This window comes from Somniosus microcephalus, chromosome 9 (genome assembly GCF_052327205.1).
Source record: "Somniosus microcephalus isolate GS21.2 chromosome 9, FLI_Smic_1.0, whole genome shotgun sequence".
Lineage (NCBI taxonomy): Eukaryota > Metazoa > Chordata > Chondrichthyes > Squaliformes > Somniosidae > Somniosus > Somniosus microcephalus.
In genome coordinates, this window is record NC_140995.1 from 237,562,528 (window position 1) to 237,576,584 (window position 14,057).

The following is a 14,057-nucleotide window of genomic DNA, read 5'->3' on the forward strand; positions in this document are numbered from 1 at the left end:
GCAGTGACCGAATAGAGTGGAGTGCATCGGGGAGCACATCCTGCCAGCGGGAGGTCGGAAGGCCCCTAGACTTTAAGGCTAGCAGGGCGGCCTTCCAAACTGTCGCATTCTCTCTTTCCACCTGTCCGTTCCCCCGGGGGTTGTAACTGGTGGTCCTGCTTGTGGCAATACCCATAGCGAGCAGGTACTGGTGGAGTTCATCGCTCATAAACGATGAGCCCCGGTCGCTATGGATATAGCTGGGGAAACCGAACAGGGTGAAGAGGTCGTTCAGACATTTAATGACCGTGGCACTGGTCATGTCCGGGCAGGGGATGGCGAACGGGAAACGGGAGTACTCATCAATAATGTTGAGGAAGTACACATTGCGGTCGGAGGAGGGGAGAGGCCCTTTAAAATCAACGCTCAGGCGCTCGAAGGGGCGAGTGGCTTTTATCAGGTGAGCCCTGTCTGGTCTATAAAAGTGCGGTTTGCACTCAGCGCAGACTTGGCAGTTCCTGGTCATGGTCCTGACCTCCTCAATGGAGTAAGGCAGGTTGCGGGCCTTGATGAAGTGGATGAACCTGGTGACCCCCGGGTGGCAGAGGTCATTGTGGAGGTCCCGCAGTCTATCGATCTGTGCGCTGGCGCAGGTGCCACGCGATAGAGCATCCGGGGGCTCATTGAGCTTCCCGGGCCGGTACAAGATCTCATAATTGTAGGTGGAAAGTTCGATTCTCCACCTCAAGATCTTGTCGTTTTTGCTTTTGCCCCTCTGCTTGTTGTTAAACATAAAAGCAACTGAACGCTGGTCAGTGAGCAGGGTAAATCGTTTTCCGGCCAGGTAGTGCCTCCAATGACGCACAGCCTCCACAATAGCCTGGGCCTCCTTCTCAACAGCGGAGTGTCTGGTCTCCGGGCCCTGGAGGGTTCGTGAAAAGAAGGCCACGGGTCTCCCCGCCTGATTAAGGGTAGCGGCCAGGGCAAAGTCGGACGCGTCGCTTTCCACCTGGAAGGGGATGGATTCGTCCACTGCGTGCATGGTGGCTTTGGCAATGTCTTCCTTGATACGGTGGAAGGCTAAGCGGGCCTCTGCCGTCAAGGGAAAAGAGATGGACTTGATCAGCGGACGGGCCTTGTCCGCATAGTAGGGGACCCACTGGGCGTAATAGGAGAAAAACCCTAGGCACCTCTTCAGGGCCTTGAGGCAGTGGGGCAGTGGGAGTTCCATAAGGGGACGCATCCAGTCGGGGTCGGGACCGATGACTCCGTGTTCCACAACACAGCCAAGGATGGTGAGGCGGGTTGTGCGGAATATGCACTTCTCCTTGTTATACGTCAGGTTCAGGAGTTGGGCGGTGCAGAGGAATTTTTCGAGGTTTGCGTCATGGTCCTGCAAGTCATGGCCGCAGATGGTCACATTGTCCAGATATGGGAAAGTGGCCTGCAACGCATTTTGATCGACCATCCGGTCCATCTCCCTTTGGAAGACGGAGACCCCGTTGGTGACGCCAAAGGGAACCCTAAGGAAGTGATAGAGGCGGCCGTTTGCCTCAAAGGCAGTATACTGGCGGTCCTCAGGGCGGATAGGGAGCTGGTGGTACGCTGATTTCAGGTCAATGGTCGAGAAGACGCGGTACTGCGCGATCTGGTTGACCATATCAGCTATGCGGGGGAGTGGGTAAGCGTCCAGCAGGGTGTAGCGATTTATTGTCTGGCTGTAGTCAATGACCAGGCGCTGCTTCTCGCCGGTCTTAACGACCACAACCTGGGCTCGCCAGGGGCTGGTGCTGCCCTCAATAATCCCCTCCTTCAGGAGCCGCTCCACTTCTGTTTTAATGAAAACCCTGTCCCCGGCACTGTATCGCCTGCTCTTTGTGGCGATGGGCTTACAGTCAGGGGTGAGGTTAGCAAACAGTGGGGGGGGGGTGACTCTGAGTGTGGAGAGGTTGAACCTGGTGCGCGGCTGGCAATTTGGAAGCTGCTGGCTGCGGACTGTGAGTGGGGGGAGGGGTCCACCGTACGCCATCGTAACACTTTTAAGGTGGCACTGAAAATCTAACCCCAGTAGAATGGCAACACAGAGGTGAGGCAGGACCAGAAGTTTAAAATTATCGTACACAGTCCCGTCTACTAAGAGTGTCACCACGCAGTAGCCGCCAATGTCCGCCGACTGGGACTCGGAGGCCATAGAAATCCGCTGGTGCGCAGGCAGGACTGGGAGAGAGCAACGCCGCACCGTGTCGGGGTGGATGAAGCTCTCCGTGCTCCCAGAGTCAAAAAGGCAGGTTGTTTCGTGACCATTTACCTTAATGTCCATTGTGGACCGGGCCAGTTGGTGCGGTCTCGCTTGGTCCAGCGTAACGGAGGCCAGCGTAGGGGTCGGTGTGTCACTGCGGGTATCAGATGAGGCGGTGTTGGGGGCCTGCTGTGCCCCGGCTGGCGTCCAAGATGGCGGCGTCCATGATCCCCATGTGGCTGGAGGCGTCCAAAATGGCTGCTGTTCCGGTGGTTCGCACATGGCTGGGGAGGCCCAAGATGGTGGCCCGCACGGCCCACACGTGGCGCTGCTGGGGTTCGGGGTGGCTTTGGCCCTGCAGACGCTGGCGTGGTGTCCCTTCTTCCCGCAGCCCGAGCAGATCGCATTTTTCGCCGGGCAGCGCGCTCTGGGGTGTTTGGCCTGGCCACAGAAGTAGCATTTCTGGCCTTGGGACACTGCTGCGGTAGTTGGGCCGTTGCTGGGATGTGGCTGGGGTGGCACGGCGCTATGAGACGGTCCTACCGTGTCCCAGGCTGTCGTTCCCCGCGGCGTCCACGGTGCAGAGGAGTAGGCAGCCATGCCCCGGTAGGCTGCGTCCAATGATAGTGCGAGTTCAGAGGCCTTGTTGAGGTCGAGGTCACTCTGCTCCAACAGTCGCTGTCGGGTGTAATTGGACCTATGGCCCACTACAAAAACGTCCCGGATAAGTTCCTCTGTGTACACGGCGGCCTTTACATCCTTACAACCACAGGCCCGGCCAAGCACAGACAGTGCCTGAAGGTATTCCTCGGTCGATTCCCCAGGTTGTTGTTTACGACTCCCCAGGAGGTGCCTGGCGTACACCTCGTTCACTGGGCGCGTGTACTGGTCCTTGAGGAGCTTGAGAGCAGCCGTGCACGAGGTCGCGTCCTGGATAACCGAGTACGCTCGGTGGTTCACTTTGGAGGTCAGGACATCCAGTTTGTCCTCATCCGATTTGACCGTTGCAGCGGAGGCGATCAGGAATCTTTCAAAGCACCTAAGCCAGTGAGCAAACTTGGTGGATGCGTCCGCCTCCCGATGGTCTAAGTCTAGGCATGCTGGTGTGAGGATCTTCTCCATTATAAAAAATCTTGTTAATAAAATTGATGCGCTATCAATTACTCAAAAGACTGAGGTTAAGCGAGTAACTAACAGGCTTTTATTAACAAGAGAATGAAGGTGTGCCTCGAGTGGTCGACCAGTCCAGAATACAGAGGGACTGTGGAGCAGTCACCTTTATACCTGGACTCGTGGGAGGAGTCAGCCGAGGCATGTACAGACATGTACACAGTGGAATACAAACACCCACACAGGCAGGTATAACAGTGGTTTACCACAAGGTCATTTGTGACCTGACGGATGCAGCAATGGACCGCGAACTGGGAGATATTGGCGATGTCCCCAGTAGCTGCTTGGAAGGAGCCGGTGGCATAAAAGTTCAGAGCCACTGTGATCTTCACTGCCACCAACAGAGACGTCCTGGTCCTCAGTAGAGGCTGCAGATCTGGCTGCAGCAGGTGGCAGAGCTCAGTGACCACTTCCTTACTGAAGCGCAGTCTGCGCAAACATTGCTCCTCAGACAAATTCATGTAGGAGAATTGTTGGCGAAATACCCTGGGAGGGTAAGTTCTCCTGTACAGAGGCCTGTTGGCCCTCCTCCATCTGGCCATGATTGCCACTCTCTCGCTGCGTCTCTGTGGCCTCCGAATCTGCAGTCGCAGGATGACGCCCCAAATCAGTGCAGCCCCCATAGTCTCTTGGCAATCAAAGTAATGAAGGTCAAAAACAAAAGTACCTGCAAAGTGATGTTCAGTAGCCAAAACTACTTCACACAGCACTGACTCTATGCAGAAGTCTCTCCTTCTCTCTCTCAGAATCTCTCTCTCTGTCAGAATGAGTGGTGCAAAAATGTCTACCACAGAAAAAGCCAGGAAGAGGCCGCCTTTAAATAGCGCCCCCCCAGCCTCACACCGACTGGGAAACGTTCCAGTCTACCTGTCGTTGCTTGCTCCAGGCGGAAAGGAGGGGGACACCACTCAATATCTGGTACGGGGCGCCACAAGGGCGTTGCACGCTCGAATGACGTCAAGATCTGCTGGCGCAGGAGATCGGGGCTGTCATGAATCTTATCATTCATGAAGAAATGACTCATGAAATAACACTGGGCGGCCAAGGAGTATAAATACTCGGGCGTGGGCCCAGCTTGCCCAGGACGTTTTTGTAACCAGGAACTAGTGATGTAACTAGAATCTCATGGTTGTGAAACAGTTGATTAAAGCCTTGTTTTATACTCAACCAAGTGCTTAGTGAGTTTTCTTACGTCAGGGGTCGTATTGTTTAGCACCGCCGCAAAATGTCTGGTCAATTTCGTGAGCGGCGCAGACATCGCCGCGCACGGGCACTAGTTGCTTTGCGCCCCATTAGCGGCCTCTTAAGGCGCTAAAGGGAGGCGCAAACCAACTGAATTTTCCCCCCATAACATTCTGAGGGGGTTGGACAGGGTACACGCTGAGAGGATGTTTCCCCTCGTCCGGGAATCTAGAATGAGGGGCATAGTCTCAGAATAAGGGGTCGCCCATTTAAGACGGAAATGAGGAGGAATTTCTTCTCTCAGAGGGTCGTGAATCTTTGGAATTTTTCACCCCAGAAAGCTGTGGAAGCTGATTCATTGAATATATTCATGGCTGAGATAGACAGATTTTTGAGCAACAGGGGAGTCGAGGGTTATGGGGAGCAGGCAGGAAAGTAGAGTTGAAGCCAAAATCGGATCAGCCATGATCTCATTAAATGGCGGAGCAGACTTGAGGAACCGAATGGCCTGCTCCTGCTCCTATTTCTTATCTTCTTATGTTAACAGCTGAATATTCACATTAGGAACTTCTTTTAAATGTTGAATATTTTTTAAAAGGCAGAAAGGGCTGAAAAGTGCATTCATTCACTACATTTTATTTTGTGTTGCTTCAGTGTGCATGGCCCCTTTAATTCTTAGACCTCGTCATTGCCCAGAATTCCTTGCGAGCTCCACAGCTTGGCTCCCAGAGGCTGTGAAAAGCTGCAATGCTGGACCTGGACAGAAACTTTGTCCCAGATCCTTCCAGCAACGCCACCAGGACGGCGTTGCACGGCAGGTGAGCACTGCGCCACCTATCTCCATGCCCCCCAGACCAATTTGACTCAATTAGCGTTGCAGCCATTTCCAGCGGCTGTTAACTGCAGTTGTCGGTGACACCCGCAACTTTGCTGGTGAACACAAATTTTTCTCCCCATAATTCTATAACCAGAGCTATAGCAAAACGTCCTCCCCTTTATAAACGTCCTCCCCTTTATAAACGTCCTCCCCTTTATAAACGTCCTCCCCTTTATAAACGTCCTCCCCTTTATATTCTAGCCGTCACGTTATAAAGTCAAACCTTCCATAACATTTTTGATTTTTGTCTGTACCTGCCGACTACATCTTATTTATCTGTGTACGTGGACTTCTAAATTTCTTTGGACCGCCACTGTTCCTAGCTTTGCACCATTTAAAAAATACTTGGATCTATCCTTTTTTGGTCCAAATTGGATGGCGTCACACTTACTTGCGTTGAAATCCATCTGCCACATTTTTGCCCACTCATTTAATCTATCAATGCCTCTTTGTAATTTAATGCTCCCATTTGCACTACTTACTGTGCCACCAATCTTTGTGTCATCAGCAAAACACTGAGGTGGATGCCTCTATATCCTTTTTATAATATGGAGACCTGAACTGTGCACAGTATTTCAAGTGTGGTCTAACCAAAGTATGATACAAGTTTAACATAACTTCTCAGTTTTCAATTCTATCCCTCTAGAAATGAAGCCCTGTGCTTGGTTTGCTTTTTTATGGCCTTATTAACCTGTGTCGTTATTTTTAGTGATTTGTGTATCTGTGCCCCTAATCCCTTTGCTCCTTTATCCTATGGTAATGGGGTACTGATAATGGGGGACTTCAATTACCCTAATATAGATTGGGATAGTAATAGTGCAAGGGGCAGAGAGGGGCAAGAACTTCTGAAGTGTGTTGAGGAGAACTTTCTGGATCAGTATATTTCTGACCCAATGAGGGAGGAGGCATTGCTGAATCTGGTTCTGGGGAATGAGGTGGGTCAAGTGGAGCAAGTGTCAGTAGGGGAACATTTAGGGAAAAGTGATCATAGTATCATAAGGTTTAGATTAGCTATGGAAAAGGACAAGGAGCAATCTAGAGTAAAAATACTTAATTGGAGGAAGGTAAATTTCAGTGGGTTGAGAATGGATCAGGCGTGGGTAAATTGGAATCAAAGATTGGCAGGCAAAACTGTAATTGAACAATGGGTTGCCTTTAAAGAGGAGATGGTTCGGGTAAAGTCGAGCTACATTCCCACGAGGGGGAAAGGTAGGGCAACTAAAGCCAGAGCTCCCTGGATGACGAAAGAGATAGAGAGTAAGATGAAGCAGAAAAAGAGCACGTATGACAGATGTCAGGTTGAGAATACAAGTGAGAATCAGGCTGAATATAGAAAGTTCAGAGGGGAAGTGAAAAAGAAAATAAGAGGGGCAAAGAGAGCGTATGAGAATAAATTGGCAGCTAACATAAAAGGGAATTCAAAAGACTTCTAAAGGCATATAAATAATAAATGGGTAGCAAGAGGAGGTGTAGGGCTGATTAGGGACCAAAAAGGGGACCTACGCATGGAGGCAGAGGGCATGGCTGAGGTACTAAATCAGGACTTTGCATCTGCCTTCGCCAAGGAACAAGATGCTGCCAAATTCATAGTGAAAGAGGAGGTAGTGGAGATACTGGATGAGATAAAAATTGATAAAGAGGTACTAGAAAGACTGGCTGTACTTAAAGTTGATAAGTCTCCAGGACCAGATGGGATGCATCCTAGGATGCTGAAGGAAGTTAAGGAGGAAATCATGGAGGTACTGGCCATATTCTTCCAATCCTCCTTAGATATGGCGGTGGTGCCAGAGGACTGAAGAATTGTGAATGCTACACCCTTGTTCAAAAAAGGGTGTAAGGATAAGCCCAGCAACGGGAATGGTAGCATCGTGGTGATGTCACTAGGCTAGTAATCCAGAGGGCTAGACTAATGATGCAGAGACATGAGTTCAAATCCCACTATGGCAGCTGGGGAATTTAAATTCAGTTAATTAAATAAATCTGGAATAATTACTAGTATCAGTAATGAAACTGTCATTAAAAACCCATCTGTGTCACTAAGAGAAGAATATCTGCCGGTCTGACCTATATGTTGACTCTTAACTGCCCTCTGAAATGGCCTAGCAAGCCACTCAGTTGTAACAAGCCGCTACAAAAATCAATACTAAGAATGAAACCGGACGGCACACCCAGGCCAGTCGACCCTGCAACGTCCTCCTCACCAACATCTGGAACTTGTGCTTAATTTGGCACAGACTAGTCAAGCAAAAGCCTAACATAGTCATATTCACAGAATCAGCTAATGTCCCAAACTCCTCCATCACCATCCCACCGACAGGACAAACACACCAGGGGTGGCTATACAGTCGGGATGGAGTGGCCCTGGGAGTCCTCAGCATTGACTCCGGACCCTATGAAGTCTCATGGCTTCAGGTTAAGTGTGGGTAAGGAAACCTCCTGCTGATTACCACCTACTGCCCTTCCTCAACTGATGAGTCAGTACTCCCCCATGTTGAACACCAATTGGAAGAAGCACTGAGAATAGCAAGGGCACAGAATGTACTCTGGGTGGGGGACTTCAATGTCCATCACCAAGAGTGGCTCAGTAGCACCACTGCTGGCCGAGTCCTGAAAGACATAACTGCCAGTCTGGGCCTGAGACAGGTGCTGAGAGAGCCACCTACTTGACCTCATCCTCACCAATCTACCTGTCATGATAGTATTGGTAGCAGTGATCACCGCACAGTCCTTGTGGAGACGAAGTCCTGTCTTCACACTGAGAACACCCTCCATCGTTTTGTGTGGCACTACCACCGTGCTAAATGGGATAAATTCAGAATAAATCTAGCAACTCAAAAACTGGGCATGAATGGGACACTGTGGGCCATCAGCAGCAGCAGAATTGTATTACACCACAATCTGTAACCTCATGGCCCAGCATATCCCTCACTCTACCATTACCATCAAGCCAGGGGACCAACCCTGGTTCAATAACGAGTGTAGAAGAGCATGCCAGGAGCAGCAGCAGGCGTACCTAAAAATGAGGTGCCAACCTGGGGAAGCTGCAACACAGGACTATATGCATGCTAAAAAGCAGAAACAGCATGCTATAGACAGGGCTAAGCAATCCCAAATTCAACAGATCAGATCAAAGCTCTGCAGTCCTGCCACATCCAGTCGTGAATGGTGGTAGGCCATTAAACAACTAACGGAAGGAGGAGGCTCCATGTATATCCCCATCCTCAATGATGATGGAGCCCAGCACGTGAGTGCAAAACACAAGGATGAAGCATTTGCAACCATCTTCAGTCAGAAGTGCAGAGTGGATGATCCATATCGGCCTCCTCCTGAGGTCCCCACCATCACAGAAGCCAGTCTTCAGCCAATTCGATTCACTCTACGTGGTATCAAGAAACGGCTGAGCGCACTGGACACAGCAAAGACTATGGGCCCCGATAACATCCCGGCTGTTGTGCTCCAGAACTAGCCGTGCCTCTAGCCAAGCTGTTCCAGTACAGCTACAACACTGGCATCTATCTGACAATGTGGAAAACTGCCCAGGTATATCCCGTCCACAAAAAACAGGACAAATCCAACCCCACCACTTACCGCCCCATCAGTCTACTCTCAATCATCAGCAAAGTGATGGAAGTTGTCATCGACAATGCTAACAAGCAGCACTTAATCACTAATAACCTGCTCGCTGATGCCCAGTTTGGGTACCGCCAGGATCACTATGGCCCATTACAGCCTTGGTCCAAACATGGACAAAGGAGCTGAATGACAGAAGTGCGGTGAGTTTGACTGCCCTTGACATCAAGGCAGCATTTGACCGAGTGTGGCATCAAGGAGCCCTCGTAAAACTGAAGTCAATGGGAATTGGGGGGAAAATGCTCCTGCCTGCTGACACCAAGGGAGTGGGTGTGGGGAGATTGGAGCTGTTGCCAGGTGTGATGGGGGGAGCCCGAGGCAGTAGACTTTCCTTCTGGGGCCCGGAGGAGAACTGCTGCTTCTCCCAGCGAAAGTCGGGAAAGCTATTACCCCGCCAGGTTTTACTGAGTGGGGCATCTGCCAAGATCTCGTCATAGGACCTGGATTAGCATACATTAGTGAGGCTCCGCCTGAGTTAGGTGGGTAACTTGGCTGCTTAGTTAAGATGATGGTTGGTGGGAATTGAGTGGGAACAGAACGGTAAGTCTTTGCACGGCTATTTTAACTTTGCACCCTTCCCATTCCCACTGAGCAGGGTGGGTTAAAATGTCTCCCAATATGTGAGGCTGAGATGATTATAACTACTTTAAAATGAATTTGATAAATAGCTAGTTGGGAATCTGATTAGATTATATGGACAAGTATTAACTAAAATGATAAAATTGGACCATGATTCCTGTAATTCTGGGCAAGAAGAGAAATAGAGGAGATGTGAGGATACATGAATATTCTGGAGTATTACAAAATTATGGGGAGCAGGAAATACTTATGCAAAACGTTTGCTCAGGAGATGAAATGGGTAGAGTGCACAATAGGATTGCTTATATATTGTTTATGGAAGAAGAAGCTTCAAATAATTTTTCTGGTCATGTTTTATCATATTTCTATCACTATCTATCCATCAATGACCTGAATCGATATCCAGAATGCCTGGAATACATGACAAAGACGTGCTGGAACATAAAGAGCCAGAATTTGCTGTCAAAATAATTGTGAGGTTAATGGCGCTCGCTGTAATTTATCCATGTATGGTACAGGGAATTCAGGCAAGGAGCAGATGCGAGGTTAAATGCAAATATCCAAATGTTGCTGTCCAAGTTGCAATGCTCCGCCATTATATTGGGGAAAATGACATTTCGCTGTATGCCTCACCATTAACATGCATTAAATGTCAAGAAGTTGCTGTATTTGCTCGGTAGATACAAACGAATCCTGCCGCAGATATTTAGGGCTTGTAATTACCCTTTTAACAATGTGATAATTGTTGATTACTGCCAATCAACCACACTGACACTGAAAATTAACTATTACAGGTATGAATTCTCATTCCTTCAGGTTATGAATTTTTCAGGGAGATTTTAAAAATGTCCGTCACAAAACGGCCATTTTCTGGGCACTATGGCTGCCCTTAGAGGTCCAAAGTGGCATCTGCGATGCGCACTTTTGGGCAAATCACACCAAACGCCATATTGATGAAGGCGTTAGCGCTGCACAGTGTAATGCTGATTTGATGCCAGTACTGCCATTTTAGAGTTCAATGCTCCAGCTAACGCCCTCTCTTAAGCTCACACAATTGAACACGCATTAAGCAGCAGGAAGGACGCCCCAACCAGTGGTATTTAAAGGGATCATCAACTATTTACAGGTTAGTTGCTGTTGGGTTCTTCTGGCTGTTGCTACACGTATACAAGTGTTTGATGCTATCTATAGTTGTTTAAAGTTGCCAAAGTCTACAGGGAGTGGTGTAGCAGGTGCTGAAGGACTTTTCGTGAGTTGCTGCCAGAGATGGGTGCACTAGTAGGAATTCCCCTTGGAATACAGCATGACAGGGAGAATTAGCAGAGGGCACGCAGAGCAGGACAAGCTGCTAGAAGAGGGAGGAGGAGGAGGGGGAATAGAGGCCATATCTATCTAGGGTGTTCAGGGAGCAATTTTCTTACCCGAACCTCAGCGAAGAACAATGTGTGAGACGTCTGCACTTCAGAAAGAATGTCCTCACTGAAATCAGCCACCTCCTGCAGCCATAACTGCAACCTCACAGCATGGCAAGGACTGCATTGCCAGTGGCTGTGAAGGTAACCATGATGATGAACTTTAATGCGTCAGCCTACTTCCAGGCACTGTTGCCTAAGGGAGGTCACTGATGCACTCTATTCAAAATGAGCTGACATTCCATTCTTTCTTGCCAGAGAGCAGCAGATGGAGCGAGCACACGACTTCGCAAGGATTGCAGGCTTCCCCATGGTGCAGGATGCCATTGACTGCACGCACATCGCTTGGCGGGCAGTGCATGTCAACTCTGCCATGTACTAGAACCGAAAAAGATTCCATTTCCTCAATGTCCAGCTGTTGTTCGACTATAGGCAGCGAATCATGCAGGTCAGTGCATGATATCCTGGTAGCAGTTATGATGCCTTCATTCTGCGGCAGTCCATTGTGGCATCTGCATTTGAGCCACCATGGCAAATCAAAGAGTGGCTATTGGGCGACAAGGGCTATCCACTGACGACAAGGCTGATTATCTGTTGTGCAACATACATACAGTGAAAGCCATACTGCCACATGAAATGTGATAGATCACACCATTGGCGTGCTGAAGCAATGCTGCTGCTGCCTGTACCACTCTGGAGGAGTCCTGCAGTACTCGGCAGAGCAGCTGTCAAGACTCGTGGTGGTCTGTTGCATGCTGCACAACATTGCCACCATGAGGGCACAGCCCTTGCCACCAGCTATACGGCAAGCAACTGAGGAGGAGGAGGAGGAGGAAGAGGAAATGAGGAAGAAACCTGGACAGCTCCTATTGCCATATTGCATATAAATGTCAACTAATCTCCCTTGTGTATTTCCTTAGTGTCTGTCTTCCTGTGCCTGTGCCTGTCTTAGTGCTCCTGCAGCATGGCTGGTGGAAGGGTGCTGACTTTCAGTGGGGAAGACTGCAACTGGCCTTGGAATACAACCTCGAGCAGCTCTGGGCCTAGAAGGTCTTGCTGCAGACTGCACAATCTCGGCATGGGCGGCAGCAGTCTGAGCTGGCTGGCTGACAGGCAACAGCAAGGACTCTAGCAGAGTGGCAGTGGTGGGAAGACAAATTCTGTCATCCTGAGAGAGGACAGCAGGTTCGTGCTCCACGGAGCCACTCTCACACCCTCGGGGTGGCGCCTCAGCAATCTTAGTAATCTGTTAGAGTGACACCCTGCAAGCCCCTTTGAACACTGGAATCCAGAGCCCTGGTGGCAGCAGTCTGAGCATGCATTGTAGCAAGCCTTGCATGACAGCAGTCTGAGCTTCCACTGCAGCACTCAGACTTTTGGCGGAAGCTGCTTATTCGGCACTGGAAGCTGAGACATCAGCCATCAGATGCTGCATCATGGTTGGTTCCACAAGTATATTAATGGAGTTGGCCACCACTTCCATGCTGGAAAGGATGGGCTTCAAGCTCTGCACAAAGCACTGTGCCAAGTTGGTGCCGGACTCCTCCATGCTCCTTGACATTGAACGCAGGCCTTCTGGCAGGCTTCCCAATGCACAAGCATTTCATTCTGTAGCCTGCCCCATCGATGTGCTTATCTGAGTCTTGTGCAGCAGAACTTGTGTGCGATCTCGTCCTCCGGCGAGCTGGCACCTGCGCTATCCTTGACCCCTGCCCTGGCTGCAGGCCACTTGTGCCCAGTGTCTCGGCGCCTGCAGATCCCACCTCTGTGCTATCCTCTAAATTATGCGCAGTGTCAGTATCTGAGCTGGTGGCTGCGAGTGTGAAATCGAGTGACATTGTGTCTTCATCTTCATTCTCTTCTTGGTGTTTTCCACTGCCTGGCCAGGTTGCACTTCTTGGGTATCTGAAAGGAAAAAAGCATGAGGGTAAGGTTGTGGTGAGAGGAAGGGTGGAAAGCAAGAGGAACAAACTTACACCAACTGCAGCTTGCAAGTCAGAAGAGTTTGTCAGATGAGGAGGAGGATACCATCATATTCAATGGTTTCAGCCCTGCCACTGGCCACAGCCTCAGCAATGGCACTTCTGATAATGTCCAGCATCATCACCTCCATGGGGGCTAGCGCATGCAGTTGCGTCTCTTCCCCTTCGGTTAATTCCTGCTGCCTTTGATTGTGCACCACCTTCTCCTGCAAGAGAGAGGGAAGTATGTCAGTGAGTGTCATGCAATATGTTTGGGTGGTGTGGCTGTCATGGTTGAATAGCTGGCGGTGTGTGCACGCTGTGAGGTGTGGGTGTGAGGTTTGCAGCAGTGCTAAGTGTGTGAGAGTGAGGTGAAGCTCAGAATGATAGGTATGAGTCCTGATTGATAGAGATTGTTGATAGGTGAGTGATGGGGGTGTGGTGCATTGAGCAGTGGCTGAGGCTAGTGGTACAGTTGGTAGGCATTTGAAGATTCATTCACTGGCCTTGACTACTCATCTTCCAGCACTGCATCCAGGTCCTCTGGGCTTGACTCCTGGCATGACCACCACAGCTACGTGATCCCACTGCCTTCTGAGCATGTGCCTGGAGGGCCACCTGGCCCCCTGCGAATATAGCACACCTCTCCTACTTTCCACCTCCTCCACCAAGGCCTCCAGTGTAGTGTTGGAAAACCATGGAGCCCTGCTCTCCCATGTTGTGCCATTATTGAGTGTTTCCCAGGTCAGAATCACTTCCATCACCTCCCCTTTAAGATGTGCAGGCTAGTTTTAAGCAGAGCAGGCTAGACAAGGGTTAATTGCGCATTGCGATCCCCGTACCCGTTTTCGGGGGCTATTGAATTTTGCCCCAGTCAAATTTTAAATTAAATTTTTATTTTTATTTTCCTTTCAATCTCTTTTTTCTCTCTTAATCCAAGCTTTCTTTTCTTCACTTTATTTGTCCTTCTGTACCTGATTTGGCATTGATTTCACCCTTTTTAATTTACCCTACTTTCAGTCCTTCCT

At 49.8% G+C, this 14,057-nt stretch overlaps 1 protein-coding gene across 1 annotated transcript in view; it reads right to left on the reverse strand.

Annotated features, from left to right (window-relative positions):
• The window catches only part of LOC147113152 (dynein axonemal heavy chain 8-like), a 1,456,516-nt gene that overhangs the window by 162,138 nt on the left and 1,280,321 nt on the right, over positions 1 to 14,057 (reverse strand). The gene's annotated exons all lie outside the window — the stretch shown is intronic.